Source organism: Mus pahari, chromosome 9 (assembly GCF_900095145.1).
Source record: "Mus pahari chromosome 9, PAHARI_EIJ_v1.1, whole genome shotgun sequence".
Lineage (NCBI taxonomy): Eukaryota > Metazoa > Chordata > Mammalia > Rodentia > Muridae > Mus > Mus pahari.
Genome location: NC_034598.1, coordinates 726,327 through 736,734, shown reverse-complemented (window position 1 = coordinate 736,734; position 10,408 = coordinate 726,327). Strand labels below are relative to the sequence as shown.

Sequence of the window (10,408 nt, the reverse complement as noted above, 5' to 3'; positions counted from 1 at the left end):
TCTGCATGTAGTACAACCTGTCATGCTTTAATTTGTCCTGCTACTAAGGGCCAGTTCATCTGAAATGATCTCCCGAACACAGGTGTCATTCAAACCCAATGCTGTTTTCAGTGATTAAAAACTCTGAAGAATCTCTTAATGTGTTACTCAATTTGTATGGGTTCTTGGCCCAATTTCCATACTCTGCATGAAGTTATCAAAGCTTAAACAGTGATTCAAAATTCACCTTTAATGATAAATAGGGCAGAGGAAGTAGCCCTGAGCTTGGTAGTGAACATCAAGAAATTGAGAAATCGTTTTTTTTTTTAAAGAACAGAAATGCTTAAGATGCTTTGAGAAGCTCTTTCAAAACACCATAACCTCAGATGTTTGTGCTAAAGAAGTAAAAGGGCCAAGAAGAAAATATTAGTCAGGTCTGGGACTCCAGTCACTCCAATAATATGCCTGGCATAGAAATCATTCCCCTTAGGGGAGGTCTGGATGAGTACTGGGCAGACAAAAATTGGCTTCACAAAACTGACTCAGCTTGCTAGGCCACATCACGAGTACACATCATTCATGTCCCCTAACTTTGGATCTCCTCCCAAGTGTGTGTGTGTGTGTGTGTGTGTGTGTGTGAGAGAGAGAGAGAGGGGGGGGAAGAATATGAATTCTATACAGTATAAAATATGTTTGTTTATCTGACAAGTGTATCAAGAATCGAAGTTAAACATAACAGGAAGGATGAGTCTTAAGGTTCTCATTTTGTTTCTCCACTACATCATTCACTTGTGTTATGTAAATGCTAACATTAAAGTTGTTACTAATGTATACTTCAAATACATCTGTATGTGTGTCTCCTTGTGCTTTGTATGTAAATGTGTATGTAGTCCTGTACATATATGGAGGTCTTTGTATATAAATAATGGTGGGAATTTTTTTTTTCTCAAATGAACTGATGTTGATCTCTAGTTGTGGTTCAGAAGGAACTTTATGTTCTGCTTTTTCTCTGGAGAAATGAGAAGACTACTAAGGTTGGTGGTGGAGTGTTAGGTAACAGTGGGTGGAAAATTCAGGGATATTTTCCTTTGTAGTCTTCCAAATAAATCTGTTTGTGTCACAGAGAATTCCCTGGAATAAATAACTTCATGAGGATACCCTTGACTTTCAGAAAATTTTATAAATGTCTCTCATTAAGGTATTTAAATAAACTTCATTCTAATTATAACAGCTACAGTTGGGCATTTAGTCTGTTGGCATTGTGCCTTCTGTGTCTCTCATCCACATAACCCCAAAAGATGGGATCTTCAGAAAGCTAAAACAAAAGAGGCCAAATACCTTGCCTAGAGTTATAATATGCTACACAAAGATTTTGAACATAAATCTAAGTGGTTCTATGGTGGTTTAAATAAGAATGGCCCCATTGACTCATATATGTGAATGCTTGGTTCCCAGTTGGTGGAACTGTTTGGAAAAGACTAGATGTGGCCTTGTTGAAGGAGATGTGTCATGGGGATTGGGGGGTTTGGGGGGGGGTTGAGGTTTCAAAAGCCCATGCCATTCCCAATTAACTTTCTCTCCCTGCCTGGTGGCTGTGGATCAGGATATAAGCTCTGAGCAACTGCTGCAGTGTCTTGCCTGCCAGCCTACTGCTATATTGTCTGCCATGATGGTCACTGAAACTGTGAGCTCAAATAAACTCTTTATTCTATAAATTGCCTTGGTCATGGTGGCACACAGAAATAGAAAAGTAATTCAGGCAGGCTCCCACCAATGGACACTCGTCCCTGTGACATGAAGGAACCTGGGTATATGAGGTTTTTTTTTTTTTTTTTTGAGACAGGGTTTCTCTGTATAGCTCTGGCTGTCCTGTAACTCACTTTGTAGACCAGGCTGGCCTCAAACTCAGAAATCCATCTGCCTCTGCCTCCCAAGTGCTGGGATTAAAGGTGTGCACCACCACGACTGCCCGGTGAGTTTTGTTTTGTAACTGTTCTCTTTTGATAAGATCATGTCTGTAGCAATTGAGACCTGTGTGGAAACTTGAATGGCTGGTACAACATAGTTTGAAACTATTGTTTTATTGTACACATATTCCAGGGAGTGGAATTGCTACATGCAATTTCACAGGTTTGCTACATATTTGCTTTCTCACTAGATTACCAAAGTATATTTTCTACCTACATTTTGTGAGAATAGGTACTTGCCCATGCCCTCATAGAATGCCTACAGTTTTCTAACCTGAGAACTCCAAGAGTTGCTTGATGTAGACTCAGGTTACCACTTGTTTATATATTCATTCCTACTTAGCTGGTCTTTTTAGTCTTCTGATCCATTTAGGCCACAGATCCCCTTTACTGCATTTGAGACTCATTTCCTTTGGAATCATTTTGGAGAGAACTCATTAAAACAACTCAATTCAGTTTACCTCTTTTCTTATACACCCCTGCTATCCTTTGTGTTAAAAGTCTAAACGATTATTATAGTCTAGAAAGGAGATTTTTAATACACACAATATACACATGTCTTCATGTCCATAAAATAAATGTATTTGAGACTCCTCACCTTGATAAACCATAATCTGAGTTGGCAGTTAAACTAAAAATGGTGTGTGTTAGAATCAGCTATAGGAAAATAGAGGGCAGCCAACCTACATGCAATCATTAAACAGGTTCAAAAATAGATGCATAACACTAGCTGCAGCTCCTCGGGTCACAAGGTAGATGCATCCTGGTGAGGAGAAATTCAATTTCTTTTGTGTTAGCTGTTACTCTGTTAACTTGAGCTGGATGACAGTGGCACATGCCTTTTATTCCAACACCTAGGAAGCAGAGGAAGGTAGATCTCTGAGTTCAAGGCCAGCCTGGTCTACATACTGGAGTTCCAGGATAGCCAGGCTCCATAGAGAAACCCTGTCTCAAAAAACAAACAAACAAACAAAACAAAACAAAAGGTTAACTTGAAAAAGTTTAGTTTAACTTGAAAAAGTTTAATTGTATTCAGTTGTCTTTAGTGACTGGTATTCTATGAAACCATGGACATAGCAGCAAAATTTCCCACCACATAGGCAGAACTGTCTCCTGCTAACTATCTGTGGAGCCCTAAAAAGGAAAGGTTGCTAACCACAGAATCCTGGAAAGGAAAAGTTACCAACCACAGAACTCACCCACACTCCCTCTTCCCTTCCTATCTTCACGGTGACCTGAACATGTGGTCATTTCAGCAAAGAGTTTTTTTGTTTCTTTATTTGGTTGGTTTTGTTTTTGTTGTTTGTTTGTTTGTTTGTTTGAGACAGGGTCTCTCTCTATAGCTCTAGCTAAGAACTCACTACGTAGACCTGGCTATCTTCAAGTTCACAGAAATTTGCCTGCCTTCCGAGTGCAACATCTCCAGGGCATGGGCAGGCTGTACATCTATTTTCTTAGGGAGTTTTTTTTCTAGGACATAACTAATACACAAGAAATGAGGGCTCATAATATTATTTTAAAGTTTCTATAGTGATTTTGATGATTAGTTAGTCTTTGGAACAATTGTTCTAAGGATCAAAGACAAGTGTCACTCCTGTTCTCATACTGTGGAGTGTATAAATCTGTCTAGCTCTGCACAATCCAATGTGGCAGTCACTAGCCAGTATCCACTAGTGACGTGTGACTGTCAAACACTTGAATACGCAGCTAGTTGAGTTTTCAAAAACATGTTGAAATAGCATTTTGAACATACTAGATTAACTAACAGAATGACAGAAAACTTAAAGCTGTCTGCTTTTGTTTGAAATGATATTTAACACAGCGATAAAATAATTGCGAATTACATGTGAGTGAATGACTTAATTCAAGACATCTGAGTTGACTGTAGATCAAGAATGTCACTGAATTCTGTAGCCTTGGATCCTTACCCTGACCCAGTTCTCCCTTCCATGAAGCACAGAGTTGGCTGTAGTAACCACACAGAGTGTTCAGGCTTCCCACAATTCTGGGCATGAAAGACTCATTGATGATAGCCCCTCTGCAGTCTATGCTCGACAGATTCTGATTGCACAGCTAGCTAGAGGTTTCAGATTCTTTACCACACAGTCATACTCAAGCGCTTCAGCAGATGCCTCTCTTTTCACTACCTCACATTAATTACTAGTTTTGACGCCACAAGGAATGCCTTTCCAAAGCAAGATTCAAAAATAATTCTACTTAATTGAACAGTGTGAACTTAGGAAATTCACTAATTCCCTTCTGTTTACTGCCACACTGTTTGCTCTGGCAACCAAAGAGCAATGTTCCTTCTCCTCTTTCTCCTTCATTCTTCAAAAAGATCAAACCACTCCCACTACCTGGGTTCAGCAGCCGAAAAAACAAGTCATCATTTTGTTTTATTTATTTATTTATCCATTTATGTATTTGTTTATTTATTTATTTATTTTTCTTAAAGTCTTGCTTATTTCAGAACCATTTTTAAGCCAAAAATATGTTTACTTTTCCAACATTTAATGAAACAGTTGAGCATTTTGTTTGCTTGGTGTGTGTGTGTGTGTGTGTGTGTGTGTACATATGTATGGAAGCCAGAGGTCAACCTTGAATCTATGCTTTTTGTTTTTGTTTTTGTTTTTTTTAAATGGGGTCTCTCACCACCCTGGAACTCACCAAGTAGGTTGAATTGGATGATTTCACTGACACAGACATGGGTGAAAGGATGTCCTACTAAAGCAAACACATGAAAGGACACATGATGAAGAGTTCTTTGCTAATGACATGCATGTATTGGTTCATAATGTGTAGTTGTGCTGCATTTGTTGGGACTCTATAGAGAGAAACACACCAAAAAACTTCTTGCTGCTTCCATGGACTTGGGCAGATTGGCAGAGTGACGTCAGCTGATACAAACTCACGTGGAGTTTTGCTAAGACAGACTCACATGCTAAAGCAAGACATGTGGTGAGGCAAGACCTGTAGAGGACACATGATGGTTGAAGGGAGTATAATCAGGACTCAGTGGACTGTGAGAGAGGCTTACTGGTAGAGCTAGCTCTGCAATGCTTCTTGGCCTCTCCTCTCATCTGCTTCTTTGACAGAGGCACAACATCCTTGCTGGTCTGAATTCCCTCCTGCTGACTCATGCTGATTTGGCTGAGGCTTGGCTGTCTCTGCTAGGTCTTGCCACCACTGATGGCTGCTGATTTGTGTTTGCTATCCCCACTCTACTGAATTACTGAACTGGACTTCTGGTATATTTGGGAAGTATTTGAACTGAACTGCTGTTTTCCTGAAAATGATGATAGAATTTGCTCCGAACAACAATTTCTAAACAGGTCCACTTCCTCCATATTATAATAACCTTTCTTTCCCATGACTTCTGGAGAGAGGTGGGCTAGAAGGGAGGTTAAAGCATTCAAGAATCATAATTGAAAGTAGGCTTTGAAAAATTAAAGCTTACATATACCCTTAATTCCAACACTGGGAAGACAGACAAAAAGGATTTTGCTTGGGTCTTGATGACCAGCTAGTCCAGTCAATCTGTGTGCTCCAGGTTCATAAAGAGACTCTTCTAAAAGAAAGTAAGGTGGCCAATGATTGACAAGATACCTGAAATCAACCCTTGTCCTACACACACACACACACACACACACACACACACACACACACACACACAGTGAGTGAGAAAGAAATAGATAGAGGGGTGGGGGAAGGGACTATAGTACAGCACTTCTATTTCAACAGAGCACATAGGCAGGTGGCAAAAGTAAGGGGAAATAGATGACAGTTCTTTCATACTGTCATTGTCCAGGATTCTATGCTACCTTCCTTTCTCTGCAAATACATGTTGCTTTAAGCAAAATCTGCTTTTGCTCATTTTACCTATAACAGTTACAACTGTTGATGTGTAAGAAAGTTTTCTTTAGCTAAAACGTTAGGCCATAGTCATTATCAGTAGCATTCAATGACAGAACAATTCCTGTTGTTGCAGGTTAGATGTGGTTATCCCAAAGGTTCACATGCTGGACATTTGATCCTTAAAACAGCCATGCTGAAGCTGTGGATTTTTTTTTTTAAATAAATGGGGCTTAATGGAATATATATCACCTAGGGGGAGGTACACCTTAATGAATGGATTGATGCTAGTCTCACCAAGTAGACTGAATCTTGCAAAAGTTAGTTCCCCAGGCTCTGGAGGCCAGCCTGGCCCTGGACTCCTCTAGCCCCCTGCTTCAAAGTGAGATCTTTAAGCTGCTGCTACCTTCATGCACACCTCCCTCTCTTCGGTCATCTGTGCCCACAGGAAATGGCTTCAGATGAGCTCCTGCTTCTACTAAGGACACATCTCCCAGATGATATGGGAACCACCCCTTTTCCTGGGCCTGGGGCCAAGCCCCCTCTTACAGTGGTCTTAGTCAGAGCCCTGATAGAACAGACTGGAGCTCAAGGAAGACCCTCTGGTCCAGTTCAAAGCACCTATGAGGACATCTTATGGAATCAAGGCACTCCACCCCCTACCCCACCTCGAGGACCTACTACTACTCTCCAAGCATCAGACCAACCAGGACAGGAAGTCTAGATACCATCTGGACAGGGACTTGGTGCAGCTGACATGGGAGTTCATTTGCAGGGCACAGAGATGAGATGGGTACCTAGGGTTGGAAAACACAAAGGTGGTACTCGTGTGTGCAATACTATCTGTTGTGGAACAATTTTAAAAATATATACAAATACCAAATTAAAAAAAAAAGTTAGTTCCCAAGTGTGATTTGAATATGTTTGGCCCATGGGAAGTGGTGCTATTAGGTATGGCCTTATTGGAGGAGGTGTAGTCTTGTTAGAGGAAGTGTGTCACTGTGTGCATGGGCTTTGAGGTTCCTATGCTCAGACTCTGCCCAGCATGGAAGAGAGCTTCCTCCTGGCTGCCTGAAGAAGACAATCTTCTTTTGGCTGCCTTTGGATCAATATGTAAAACTCTTGGCTCCTCCAACACCAAGTTTGCCTGCATGATGCCATGCTTTCCACCGTGCTGATAAAGGACTGACCCACTGAAACTGTAAGGAGATGTGGGTTAAGAGTGGGGTCACGTGTCCAGCCCAGGCCTCGGGCTGCTGGGTGAGGCGGGACACAGAAGTGCCTGTGCACCCCACGCTGCTGCCAGGCAGGCATCGGGCTGTGAGAAGCCGCAGGACCCTGCTCCTCGGGTGGGGAAGGTGCAGTCTGAAGTCCCCAGGGACTGTGGGAGTTGACTTGGGATTCCGGGGCCTGCACGGAGGCGAGGGATGGCAGGTTTAGAGAACCTGAATATGTTTGAGAACAGAGTGGGGGCCCGTGGGTGGGCTATGGCCTGGGCAGAAGGGAAAAGTGCAGGAGGAGAGAGAGCTCTGGCTGGGCTCTGGGTTGGGAGGAGAGTTCTAGGCTTGCTCAGGCAGACAGCTTAGCTGCTCTTTAGAGGGATACCTGCTCCACTGCTCCAGCATGGTGCATCCCAATGAGATGGGGTGGGGGTGGGGGTGGGGAAGAAGGGAATGGAGAGAGATGGGGAGCAAGGGAGCAAGAGATAAGAGTAAGAGAGTAAGAACAAGAGAGTAAGAGAGGGAGGAGGGGGCAAAGAGCCCCTTTTATAGTGGGCCAGGCCTACCTCAATGTTGCTAGATAACGGTGGGGGTGGAGTCCAAACAGCATACCAGGAGCTTGGGGCACTTCCCTACGTGACTGATGGCCACAGAATTATGGAGCTGGGACCTCATGTCAGGAGCCTAGTGTCTGGGAGCATGTGGCAAACTTCCTTCCATCCCTTTCAGATTAATCTGCTGAGTGTCTGGGGTTTAAACCTAGCTCAACCAGAAAACAGGTTACCTTTCACGGTCCCACAAGTAAACCCAGCTAAAATATTTGTCTTTAGAGTTGCCTTGGGAGGTGGTCACATGGTGAGGATGGATCTGGAGGGTACTCTCTATCTTGCTGCCTGCATCTACAATCTGGTCAGTCTGGATATGTTGACACAGGAACCAGCTCCTGGGCACAGATGAAGGGCCACCCCCACAGCTCCTGACCCAGTGTAAGGAGATCCTGTGGTCTAAGAATGGCTTCACTTAATATGAACCAGTAGCTGAAATTGATGTTAGTGCCTAAAGGGGTGGTGTACAAAGACTGAGATTCCCACAGTGGCCATTTTTTAGCTATTAAGGGTTTGAGAGTCTCTAATAGAGCAGCTGGACGGGGCCTTCCCATAAGCACAGTTTGTGAGGTAGTCTTATTGAGGAGGCTGGAGGACTTTGGTCATCTTAATATTGTGGGGAACTTTGGGGGCCCGCTTCTAGAAACTTGGCAGAAATTTGACATTGAACCAGCACATGGAAGTGAGCTCAGGCAGGAATCTGATTTGGGGCTAGAACAAAGAGGTAGGCTTCAGGCAAGAGTTTGACTTTGGACTAGGACAAGGAAGTAGGGTCAGTGATCTTAAGACTTTGTTTATTGCCTGCTTTGTTCCTTGACAATTTGTGCTTATTTTCTTACTTGTTTGTTAACCTAGAACTGACCTTATTATCTGCATGTAATTAAACTGGTATAGAAGTAGACTGGGAAAAAAAATAAACCTGCTTCAGTCTCAGAACTGGTTGGGGTCATGCTACAGTGTCTAATTGTCTAATTGTTTTTTTTTTTCTTTTTAATCTTCACTCCTGCCCTGGAGAACCTGACTGAGCTGGCTTGGTCACAATAGTATCTGATTGATCGATGTCTGTGCTACCTCCCTAACTGATCCAGACATCAAGATCACTCTAGTGTTTGAGTATGTAGGCCAGGATCTAAGGACAAACCTGGACAAAGCAGCCCCACCAGGCTTGCCAGTTGAAACTATCAAGGAACTGATGTGTCAGGTTCTAAGCAGCCTAGATTTTCTTCAGGCAAATTGCATTGCTCACTGAGACCTGAAGTCAGACAACATTCTAGAGACAAGTAATGGGACAGTCAAGCTGTCTGACCTTGACCTAACCAGAATCTGCAGCTACCTGATGGCCCTCATACCTGTGGTTGTTACTTTCTGGTACCAGGCTCCTGAAGTTTCTTTTCAGTCTATATATACAACACCTGTGGGCTTGTGGCATGTTGACTATATCTTTGCAGAGATGTTTCATCAAAAGCCTTTCTTCTGTGAAAACTCTGAAGCTGACCAGTTGGGCAAAATCTCTGATTTCATTGGATTGCCTCCAGAAGATGACTGGCCTCAAGAAATACCTCTACCCCAGGAGCCTTTGCCCCCAGAAGGCCCTGTCCACGAGCTGCTGTTGGAAATGGCTGATTTTGATCCTACATAAGTGAGTGAGTCTCTGCCTTCCAAGCCCTGCAGTACTTTTATCTACACAGGAATAAGGTATCTGTAGTAAAGAACAGTGACTGCCTTTCCCTGCTTCTGGACAGAATCTTCTGGAGAGAATCTCATTGAAATGGCAGTCTCTGTCTTCTCCTGAGACTGTGGAGACACCCCCAGGGTTTTTTTTTCAGTTTGTTTTTTTTTAACAGAGAATAGTTTAAGCCTTAAACATCAAACCACCTAACCCTCTTGCCCTTCCATTTCTTTACACTGTGGTGGGAATATCTTGTATTCTCTTCTCTCTGATTTATATTGTATCCAATATTTATATTGTATTATATATATATATATATATATATATATATATATATATATATATATATATCTCCAAGAAAACAAAATAAGACAAAGGAGGGAAAGGGAGAGGGATGCGCTTTGGTCATGGTGTCTTTTCACAGCAATAAAATCTAAATGAAGACAGAACATGGTACCAGGGACTGGGGTATTGCTGTGATAGGCCTGACCATGTTTTTGTTCAGAAGAATTTGGATTTTGTGGCTTTGAATCTGGAAAGCAATGGAATGACGTAAGTGGGGCTTAATGGGTTATCCTAGTAGGAATATGGAATACACTAGTGCTGAGGGTGATTTGAACTCTGTGTGTCTCTCTCAAGAGGTTTCAGAAGAGAAGAACTTTTGTACATGGCCTAGAGATCATTCTTGTGATATTTTGGTAACAAATGTAGCTGCTTTTTCCCCATGTCCAAAGAGTCTGCCTGATGTTAAGGTAAAGAGACTTAGATTGATTGCGATGACAAAGGAAGTCTCAAAAAAGCCTAGGTTAGACTGAAGAGCATTTTGATCAAACATAGCAAGCATAGAAAAGAAAAATACAAAATATATGGTTCAAAGAGTAAAGGGGCACCAAGAAGTGGAATGGATCTAAATCCTGTGTTCAAGGATATTAAATGGAATTGGAGGAGTGGTAACCTCAGGGTAAGATCCCACCCAGATAAACTTATTGTTTATGTTTTTGCAGTTGAACAAGTGATAGTTACATACCACATTAGGCATTATTATGATCTGGTTATTATTTTCATTTGAACATAAAGAGATATTATTATGTGTCAATTGACAAAGGATGGATTATG

At 42.1% G+C, this 10,408-nt stretch overlaps 1 pseudogene; it reads left to right on the top strand.

Moving 5' to 3' along the window:
- The first annotated feature begins 8,042 nt into the window (after nucleotides 1-8,042).
- LOC110326700 lies at nucleotides 8,043-9,390 on the top strand (annotated as a pseudogene).
- Nucleotides 9,391-10,408: the final 1,018 nt, after the last annotated feature.